We start from the raw sequence: 11,766 nt of genomic DNA, 5'->3' as shown, positions 1-11,766 counted from the left end.
CTTCAAAGTATTTCAAATGGACGTGAAATCAGCCTTTCTGAATGGAGACTTGGAAGAAGAAGTGTACATTGAACAGCCAAATGGGTTCATTCTTGGAAATAATCCAAATCTTGTATGCAGATTGAAAAAGGCTCTCTATGGTCTGAAACAAGCTCCAAGGGCTTGGTACTACCGTTTGGACAAATATCTTCATCAACAAGGCTTTTCAAAAGGATTGACAGATAGCAATCTTTATATAAAAGTTGAAAATGACAAATTGCTAATACTTGTTGTGTATGTAGATGACATTATTTTTGGGAGCAATGAAGAAGCTATGAGTCAAAACTTTGCCTTAGTCATGCAAAAAGAATTTGAAATGTCCTTGCTAGGAGAACTGACATATTTCCTTGGTTTGCAAATCCAACAAAAAGAAGGAGGAATCTTTTTATCTCAAACCAAGTATCTCAAACAGATTTTGAAGAAATATGGTATGGAAGATGCAAAACCAGTATGTACACCCATGGTCACAGGATGTAGCCTTAGTGCAAATGATGAATCTGTAGCAGTACATCAACCAACCTACAGATCTATGATTGGAAGTTTACTTTATTTGACAGGTACCCGACCAGACATCATGCATGCAGTTGGAATAGTTGGAAGATTTCAGGCAAATTCGAAGGAGACTCATCTTCAGGCAGTAAAGAGAATTTTCAAATATCTTCAAGGGACTCAAAATTATGGCTTATGGTATCCTAGAGATACAGATCTTACACTTCATGCTTATACAGATGCAGATTGGGCCGGAAGCGTGGATGACAGGAAAAGCACAAGTGGTGGTGCGTTCTTTATGGGTTCCAGACTGGTATCTTGGTTCAGCAAGAAACAGAGTTCGATTGCCTTGTCTACAGCTGAAGCGGAATATGTTGCTGCTGCATCTTGTTGCACCCAACTCCTTTGGATGATGCAGACTTTGCAGGATTTTCAAATCACTTGTACACTACCAATCCCCATCTTATGTGATAACACAAGTGCAATCAGCATCTCAAAGAATCCTGTTATGCATTCAAAAACCAAGCACATACCAATCAAGTATCATTTTCTCCAGGAACAAGTGCTTGAACAGAAGGTCAAGTTGGAGTATGTTCCTTCTAAGGAACAAGTTGCTGATATTCTCACCAAACCATTGCCCAGGGACACTTTTGAATACCTCAGGCAAAAGCTGGGGGTTGTTGATGCATCATCTTATTGCTGAACCTCTTCTGATTGATGGTACAGGTTCAAGGGGAGCATATAATGCATTGTTGGCATTATGGAGGATGTGCAGAAGGAGATCTTGGAAGTAGCTGCAATATGTCTCTATCTCTTTCATGGTGGATTATGGTTCTTCGTTGCAGATCTGGTTCATATTCAAGGGGAGCATGTTCTTAGGGGGAGCATAACCCTTTGCCCTTGATGTCAAAGGGGGAGAATGAAGCTGAAGTTTTGAGGTTGCCATCAAGTCCAAAGGGGGAGATTGTTGGCATTATGGCTAAAGTGTTGTCCTTGATGGCAACCCATTCAGGTGATAGATCACAGTACTTCAAGTCAGCAGCAGAGATTGATGATCAGCTATCAAATATTGAAGAAAATAAGAGGTACGCAGGTACACTTTACATAAGGTGCGTACACGCAGGTCAGTGTTACATAAAGTGCGTACATACCCGCAGTTATCCCGTTCAGGAGGTGCGTACCCCCAGTGCACACATTTCAAGGCAAAGAAATTCACATGTGGGGTTTTCTTATGTTTTACTCTTGGTATTTAGCCGACGGTATTGTGTTATTATGGTGTCGGCTCGTGGTATTGATCCATGTTTTAAGGAAGAGCTTTCCTATATAAAGCAAAGGAGATCATTTGGCTTGAGCATGTTTTTGGTTGAATATCTTATGAGGGCTAGATCTGGTCTAGATCTAAATAAGGCGAATCTACTGATGGACCGAGATCTCTTCGACGCATATTCAGATCTGTAGATCTGACTGTCTGGGTTATTTCTGAAGTCTTGAAATCATCTATGCCCGAAGGTACGCAGGTACAGTGAGAGAAAAGTGTGTACATACGCAGGAACGAAGCGTTTCAGGTGCGCCGGTACACAGGCACAGAAGGGTTTCAGGTGCGCCGGTACGCAGGCACAGAAGGGTTTCAGGTGCGCCGGTACGTAGGCACAGAAGGGTTTCAGGTGCGCCGGTACGCAGGCACAGAAGGGTTTCAGGTGCGCCGGTACGCAGGCACAGAAGGGTTGCAGGTGCGCCGATACGCAGGCACAGAAGGGTTGCAGGTGCGGAGGTCCGCAGGCAGTTCAATGGACTCAGAGCGAGGTACGCAAGCTAGCAGTTGAGCAGGGTGCATACATAAGCAGGCTAGCAGTTGAGCAGGGTGCGTACTGTAAGCAGGCAAGCAGTTGAGCAGGGTGAGTACTGTAAGCAGGCCAGCAGTTGAGCAGGATGCTTACGTAAGCAGGCGAGCAGTTGAGCAGGGTGCTTACTTCTCTTAAAATCTTTGTTTATCATTGTTGTGTTCTGGGTTTGGTCCTATTATTGTTGATCTGGTTACTACAGTTGACTGGGTGATTCTCTTATACTTGATGATTATTTGATGCTTATGGATCCAGTTTGAAAATTTATGAAAAGTGGTCCTTGTAAGAAAAGAAGTAGGGGGTTGTAGCTCCCTTCCAGGAGAGACTGGAAAACGAGAGAGAGAGTTGTAGCTCTCTGCAGATTGTAGCCTGCGTACTGGTAAAGGACTGCACCATTACAAAACCATTGTAAAAGGAGTTTCTAATTTGAAAGAAGATAGAGACATTGCAGCAGGTGGTTTTCACCCACATTGGGTTTCCACCTTACATCTTGTGTTCTTTGGTGTGACTATCTGTTTTCTTTTGTTCATGCTCATTATTTTATGGTACTGACATGCAAAAATAATTCAAAGAACAAATAAAGAAGATTTATTAAAAGAATTAGATAATACTGATTCACCCCCCCTCTCAGTATTATTTCCAACAACAAACCAAAGGATGATTGCTCTACCAGATTCATCGGTCTGCTACACAAATGGTTGTCTATCCTATGTACAAGAAAATGAATTTATAAAGCTGAGCATGGGAATGCCCACATCAGCTAGATCATGAAAATATTATGAAGAATGTTGTATTTTATTGTGTCTTATTACAGGTCACCCTCCAATTGGAAAAACCTCGGATCGTCATAATAAAGCATTTCACCCGACATCAAAAGATTTACGACCTCATGCTTTAGGGGGCAACTATTACAGATATATTTTGGCACTGCAACCCCAATCATATATGTCCATAAACCAAGGGCTTCTAAGTCCCTAAAAGTTTTGTTTCATACCCTAAAGGAGTAAGGTCAGCTGATTACATCATCTCCCAAAAGTTCTCCATGAAAAACTACTCAGAACTGGTCAAAGCAGGACCATACAAACTACCCAGTGCTAAGGGTGCGATGCATCTCACCTGCCACATGCAAAAAGTGTGATGCATACTAGAAAGCCCTTCCGTAGGGTGCGATGAGCGAGAGCAGACAAATGGCACAAGCAGTTTGCTAGGTGGAGACCCTGAGAATCTTCTAGAAGCTGCTCATTTGACACTTGCCTCACTGAATTAGCCAAAGGATGATTAAGAGATCATGAAATCTCCAAGTGGAACCAAGAACTATCAGAGAGATGACACTAACCAAAATCCTAGAAGCTTACTCACCCCCCTGCAAACATCTATATATGGATCCGTCATCCCAGAGATCTGAAGGCTAGAATTTTGTAATTTCATGGAAGTGCTATTGGTTTCTCTTTGAAGACATTGTTGGGTGATTTTGCTTTGTATGAGGTGAAGAGGGCTTTCATGCTGGGAGGATGGCACTGGGTCAGACCAAGTGGTTGTAATCCTCTCTTCTACTACTTCTATCAATAAATCTATTTGATTTTTCCTCCATGTTCTTGTATATCTTTGAATCTTGTATTGATATATGCATTTGTATGGTCAATATATATCTAATCCTATATTGTTTATGGTGATAGATCTCTATGCTTTGATGGTATTATGCTGCTTTGACTCTACAGTTTCTCTTTGAAGTGGGACAAGTAAAGAAGGAGTGGCGAGATTCTGTCAAAGGGGAAAGGAAACAAGAAAGGAGCCAAGCAAAAGACTGACGTTGGTACTCTCTTCTTATTTCTCATCTATCTCTTGTAAAGGAAAACAAAAGTGACTTTAGTTTGTTTGTTTCTAAGATAGCTACCTGTCTTAGTGGGACTAGCAACTCTGAATGGACACTAGTTTTCTCGATAACAGGTCTCCTATTCAACTACAGGTGGTGAACCAACAAAATATCGTGCCCATGGGAAGATTGCAAGGGGTAACAGTGGATATCAAAGGTGCGAGCATGCATATAGATTTTGAGGTAATAGAGATTGTGGATGATATAAACCCTTAGGTTGTGTTGTTAGGGATAGACTAGGACATGGATATGAATGGCGTCATCAACCTGAAGAAGTGGAAAATGATTTTTGAGAAAAAGTCCTTACGTGTAGTAGTTCCACTTGATCTGGCGGAAGGGGCACGCTACACTGAACCTATGTGCAAAGATGATAGCGAGGATGAGCTAGATTGCCTCTATCAGATAACGTGCATGATCAGGATCAGGTGAGTCCGACAACAGACAAGAGAATCTCATGGGAGCACGACAGTTCCTACACGTCGGATTCAGATGAAGAAATACAATGATGATAGAACCAATTGCATGAAGTAACAATGCTGAATTGTAATATGATGGTTAGATCACTGCGATGAGTAACAACCAAATCAAGGGAACTACCAATAGATGGGGGTGCAACGAATGTGGCAGAATTCATAAACTGCTATGAAATTGCAATACTAGAACAAAAGTAGCACGGTGTGCAAAAAGGGGCACTACACGCGATAACTGCACAGGGGTGGAGTATGCATCAAAAGACTAGGTGGAACTGGCGTGAAGGTAGAAGGTAGGTGTGTGTACGGTTTGGAGGTCCCCAGTGTCGACTGTGCTCGGGACAACATGGATGAAGTGGTTTGAGCACCTACCTACAACGAGGGATGTAGACTTATGTTGCGCAACCTCCTTCCCAATTAAGAATAAAAAATCAGAGCCCGACATGGCAGCAGGAAAGGTGAAGCATTCTACCAACCATTCACGATGGAGCATTTGGAAAAACATGCAAAATCCTGAACAAAGTTCATCAGAGGAAAAAAACCAATTGGAATCTCCGCATACCAAGGATTCGATGGGCCTATAGGACCATAATAAAAAAGAGGCGTGCGAGGATGACCCTATCAACGATCAGACAAGATGAAACCAAGAAGACAAAGAGAAGTTCCCCAGCCCCAACAACTCGGACTGAACACAGGGACTTGGGTAAGGAAATACGGCAGTTACAAGAAATCGTTTGGCAAGGGAGTTTGAAACTCTGCACACTCGATGAAGAATGAGCACGACTAAGGAGGGAAGGCATAATATTGGGCAAAGGAATCAACAAACTAGAAACCGGAGTCGCATAAGCGACCTGCGCAAAACTAGGTAGGTTGTGACCAGGCCCGACCGGCCCTACTACTATAGAAATAGTCGCGACCCTTCTATCATGTTTGTGGCCGCGCTTTACCAAACAGGGGGGTGCACCATACAAAGAAGAACGAGATCTGCTAATGGACACAAGGGTAGGTGAAGGGTGCCCATAGCTCGGGCTAGTAGGAATGTTGAAGTCTCACATTAGGGGTGCGACCACCTGACTATCTATGGAAAACACAGTCTCAGTGCTCCAAGTAGTTGAAAGAAGGCGCGGGAGTATAAAAAATTCTGCAAGGGAGCCGCGTGGATAGGAGGTTCTCTGTAGGGTCAGTAGGTCACCAAGATCACGGTCATACATAAGAGGCTACGCTGCCGCGTGGGTAGGTTGGGAGGTGACCGTTGATGTCACTATTCATGACAAGAAGTCTGACTTACGACAGAAAGGAGTAGGCGGCGGGTCATTACGATAGGAATTTGGTGCTAGATAAAAGAAGATCTGCTACCAAGAAGATATTAATGGCTCAGAAGTGGAGGGAATGGTCGAATTAAAATTCAAACGTTACTATAAAACCCCTTGAGGTAGCCTCAAAACAACACTTGGATATTTGAGATTCGAGCGAGTATAGAGCAACAAACACCAAGCTCCCTTGCTACCTATAACTAAGTACTTGAGCGAATCTAGGATAGAAACCATGTCAGCTGATAGAACTAGAGCAAGATTCACGAAGGAGCCCCATCTAACTCAGGAGGAGCCTGGAGAAGTGGCTACTACCCCAGAGGTTCCAAAGTCTCCATGCACACCGCGACACTAGAAGGAAAAGTAGAATATGGAGCTAGTCTGGGTATCACCGCGATTCAGTAAATTGTCAATGGCCGAAAAGGGCAAAGAAATCACCACTGAACCTGAGGAGGAAGAGGATGATTTACAAGCCCTAATTGCTCAGTTTGAAGCAGAGGATGAGGAAGAGGAAAGTGTTTCCCAAGTACCTTCGGTGATAATGCTACCACCATACATCTCCCTATGGAAAGGGATGGCCAAGATACTGAAGGACCTAGAGGCCTTGAAGAACACACTCCAGACCCCCCAGATGAAATAAGGTTCGAAGGTCTACCACTGGGCTAGGTACCGAATATAAAGTTCGAAGATTGGGACCTCGCAAACAATGAGAAGTTCTCCCAATTGGCTGTGGAGAAATTACTGTAGCAGAAGTGGTTACAGGGTGTGGAGAAGGCAAGATTACTCAATCTGAGGTGGATACCCCACTATCATTGTGCGTCCATCACCATATTTGTTATCCAACAGCTACTATGTCTACTACATGATGGGTATCTCTCGCTGGAGGAACCGATTCCCATCATGGCCGATTTAATACACTGAATTTCCCGCATGCCTACTAAAGAAAACGATCCTGCAACAATAGTAGGAACAATTAGCGATGCGGGTCTCGCAGAAGCCATGAAGGCTAAATATAAGTTGGAGAAGCGAAAGCGAGGGTATGTAATAGCAAGTATTAAATACCAAGGGGTGCACATCGCTACCCAGTTACTAGCAGGAAAGATCATGAGGAAATTTCATGCAGACGAGGTGCTAGCATCTGTCATTGTGCTTGCAGAGCAGTGTGTAGAAGGGGTTCAGTTCAATTGGGCACAGTTTCTCTGCGAAATTTTTTTGATGAATTGTAAGGAAGCCCAAGAGTAGGGTAAGACTTTCCACTATGCATGGTTGCTCCTATCAATCCTGATGGTTGCAGGGGAGCTGCTGAACAGCAGCTAGTTTCCCAACATTGAAAAGAACCTACCTGAAGCCGTGAGGTATAACTCGCTCTGGGCTACAAAAGACACCACGAGAGTTCGTGAGATCAAGGTGTTTTAGATATTTATGGGGGCGAGTATCCAGACATGAATCGACCACAAATAATGGTTATCCCTGACAATATACAATATTTTGCAAAGCGCGGCCGAATTCAAGGTGGATATGCATAATTTGTATATCTGGGCGTGAAAGGATCCAACTCGAACATGGGTAAAGCTTTCATTCATTGCAATGGACGATGTAATCTTCAAGGCAATGGTAGCATGGCCTCCAGAGTGGCATGCCCCAAACTTGGCTGAATTAGAAAAGATTGCAGCACAGTAGAAGAAGAAGGAAATCAAGCTGTGCATCACAAAGTTTGCGGAAAGAACACGTTAGGAATAGAAAGCAGCCACGCCGCGGGAGGTGACCAAGGCAGCAACATAAATCACCACTGTGCCCACCAAAGAGATCATGGAGGATTAGGAAATTTCCATGAAGATGGACATACAGGGGGAAGTGGAGACGCAGGAATGCACGGACCTGATCACAACATCGACCAAACTTAAGAGCCCGCACGTCGAGGAGCAGCCACCTGCATGTAAAAAGACAAAGACAGCAAAGACCTTGGAAGGAGATTTTCTTGCCAGAAGTGAACCAATACGCGATGTCACTAAGGGTGCTCTGGAGGAGTTGATGATGGAGTAGACAACTATGTTGGGGGCACTAAGAGCGCAGTTGCAAGCATTACAGGTGCGACCCCCAGAAGGGATATTGCCGCACCTTGTGAAAGGTACATTCGCAACCGAGTAGATGGTGTGTGCCCACATAATGAATACTTTAGTATTACCAGCAGGCACTGTGTTAGCAGAGGCTAAAGGCGACACGAGGAGTTGGGGGTTGAATTTCGCTGCCCTTCCTAGAGAGACCCTATACCAGCTGCAGGATGGGGTAACCGCTGAGCTCCGTGCTTGGGAAGGCCACACCCTCCAAGTCTCAATGGAGCAAAAGGGCAACTTGGAGCATATCAGTCTACAGCAAGATCACTTGGTTGCACACAACCAAGGATTAGAACAAGTCATGGTAGAGGTTTGTAGCAGTGTACCAAAACTGGTTGTACTAGCAAAACTCCTAGTAGCTGAAAAGATTCATCACATGGTGGTAAGATTTCGTAGGGCCAAAGAGGAGGCTACAGAAGCTCAGTTGGAGTTGAACTTGCAGATCACGGAGCTCAGGCTGAAAGCGTATCCCCCTACACCCCCAGAAGTCAGAGAGAAACATCACCATGCCATTCAAGCAAGGCTGGAAGTGACAGAATGCGTTGTACAAGACTACATGGGATTGTTGGATCAGTCCCTTCTTACGCTAACATCACTACAAGAAAAACCAACATTGCAGTAGGTAGAGACAGAAGCACAGGAGTTACACCAAGAATATGATACTGTCTAGGGGATGGCGCAAATGATCACCCTCACTCAGTGCTTAGCCAAGATGAGGGACGCCCAAGCCCTGAAGGAACAGGTAGACGTCACACACCAAAAAGAAGTCGGGCTTAAAACATGCGTCCATCCTTGGCTTGAGGAAGCATTCATGATCACCACTATGATCGAGGGGAAGTTGACTTAGCTACAGGATACATATGCACTAAGGCAAGAAGGTGCCTCCGAAAATGCATCAGAAAGCCACACACAATTGATACATCGGACAACGGAAGAAGGTGTGGCAGATTTTAACACAAAATGAACGTTGCTGGATGGACTCCAAGCAAATATGATTGCACCATTCGAGTGACTTAGGACGAGTCACGATGATTGTGTTGGGGGCCTATTGGGTAGCGGATCCCCCCACATAACGGTTTTGGGCTGTAAAGCCCACAATTTTGGGTAATAATATGGTAAAGGTGTTGTGGGGAAAAATGCCTATGCAGGACGATCCTATCCACCTAAGGTGTGACAGTGCCTTAGCAACAAACAGAGACAGCTATTCTAGTATTCTTCCTTTATGAATTAAGAATGAGGAGAGATGGATGGACTAACCGGTGTCTTCCGTTTGTCCCTCGATCTAGTTTCTCTTCTCTTGGAGAGTTCCCAGCTACTTGCCTTCTCGCTCGCCCAGCTTCAACAGGTTTCTGCAAGGTCACAAGAGAAGAACACTACGCAAGACATAGATTCATATTCATAACTAGTTCATGATTAGAAGTAAACTAAACATACTAATGCAATCATACATCAAAGATACAGCAGTATATAGGAGAAACCAAGATAGCTTTATTGATGAATAACAAGGTTCAGGAAGAGATACAACCCAAAGGGCTCCAATCCAGCATCTACTTCCTAGTAAAATGGAATTCCTATCTTCACCTCCCTTCAAAGCATTAAGCACCCAATGATTCTGATCTCAAACAAACAGCAATTCTTTGCAATAACAAAATTCCAGCCTCTAAGATCTCATGGAGGAGAGATCCATATATAGATGTTTGGAGAGAGGATGAGTCAGCTTGAGATCTGACTAGTGTCCTCTCCCTCTGTCAGTTCTTGATTCCACTTGGAGGTTCTTGCTTCCACTTGGAGATTTGGAACCTCTTACTCATCACCAGTCGAATTCCCTGAGGCAAGTGTCATTTTGGAAGCTTCCTGGGTTTTGACACCTTGAGGAATGAACTTGCCACATGTCCAATCTCGCTCAGCGCAGGTAGCCAGCGTTGGCTTTGACATTCAGCGCAGGTAGCCAGTAGAACCATTGACATTCAGCATAGACAGCCAGTGGAGCCATTGACATGATCCTGAATTGACTTGTTTTTGAGCAGTTTCAGGTGGAGAACTTCTGTGAATTGCTGTGGTTTGTTAGCCTTGTTCCTCTAGGGGTAGGAACAACATGTTTAGGGACTTTGGATCCCTTAGATTATGGACATTTCATGCTTAATGCTGTAAGGCACAAAAATGTCTATAACAGTTGCCCCCTAAAGTATGAGGCTGTTTATCGGGTGAAATGCTTTATCAGGTGGATCCGAAGTTCATCCAATGCTTGGAGGGGACCTGTAATACAATACAATACAATACATTATTTTTCATACTGCTTTCATGATCTAGCTGAGGCGGGAATTCCCATGCTCGGCTTTATAAATTCATTTTTCTGTACATAGAACAGACAATCGTCTGATGGTAGACTGATAATTTTGATGAAATTATCATCCTTTGAGTAGGATGATTATCTGCTGCAATGATGTACATGTCAATGTCTTTATCTTTCCTGAATATATATCGCAGCCCGGATGGATGAAACTAGATTCGGGGTCTTCAAACTCATTTGATCTTCACTCTAAGTACAAGTCGATCCATGTGAGAATTGTTCTGAAGTCGAACATGGAAAGACATCGCTTGATTACCGGTCAATGAGGTAAACCGTTAACAAGCACGAGAGGAATCACCGATAATGATAATGACCCTCAAGGTACTGCAGTACAATTCACGTGGTGTGAATAAAGGACTTGGCGTCGAACACCATGCAAAATCTTTCGGTCGAAGGTCATTGATGTATACCTATCGCCGAAAGTGAGAAACTTGCCATTGAGGCATGCAAGCTTCAAAGTACTGAAGGGGTTGTTCCTAGATCAACTTCTTGGATAATGAGCTGATGTCGACAAGAAGTGATCCGTCAAAGGAGGGCCTTAATGAATCCCACATCAGTGACACGGAACGGAGCTAATGATTTTAATGGAGGTGAAAACGATCTGTGACATATGATTCAGGGTGGCGGTCATGAAAGGATGAAGGATAATGTATGGCAGTGGATGGGACACGGTTGACTTTTCTGAATGACTTCTCTTGAACATGTGGCGACACTGATGCGATGGATCGGTAGCATTACCCCAAATATGGATGGTATGGCGAGACCATGGATGTGACCGGTGAATGAAACAACCCAACCTGATTGTGGTACGGAGGAAAAGTGTCATGTTCAAGAGTGACTTGCTACCATCAAAGTTTTCTTGAGTTTCTCCCAATTTTTCCCCAGTCATTGCGGACCAGTACCTCTTTATTTTTGTCAAGCTTGAGGAGGATAACATATGCTTGTTCTATAACCTGCCCTTCAGGCAAGCCCATCGCTATGTTTTAACGAGCCTAGCGATAGTGAAACTCGTTCTCGTCTAAAGACAAGTTTGTCGCTATTTAATGATTTTAACGAGTCTAACGACAAGGATAACTCGATCCTTTTCATTTTTAGAGAGTCTGAAAAGGTACATAAAGTTAACTCCAAAAGTCCTTTTTCGTCATCTAATCCCTTAAGTCCGAAAAAGTATAAAACAATATAGAAGGGATGAGTTTTCGATAGTTTTAACGAGCCGAATAAAACAAGCGCTCGATCTTTTTGTGCAATAATCCCTTAGGTCCAAAAAGATTAAAATCTAG

Source organism: Pinus tabuliformis, chromosome Q (genome assembly GCF_031772625.1).
Source record: "Pinus tabuliformis cultivar Carrire ecotype Pingquan chromosome Q, CPIR1, whole genome shotgun sequence".
In the NCBI taxonomy this organism is placed as follows: domain Eukaryota; kingdom Viridiplantae; phylum Streptophyta; class Pinopsida; order Pinales; family Pinaceae; genus Pinus; species Pinus tabuliformis.
The sequence above is the reverse complement of the archived record's forward strand: the minus strand, read 5'-3'. Positions refer to the sequence as shown.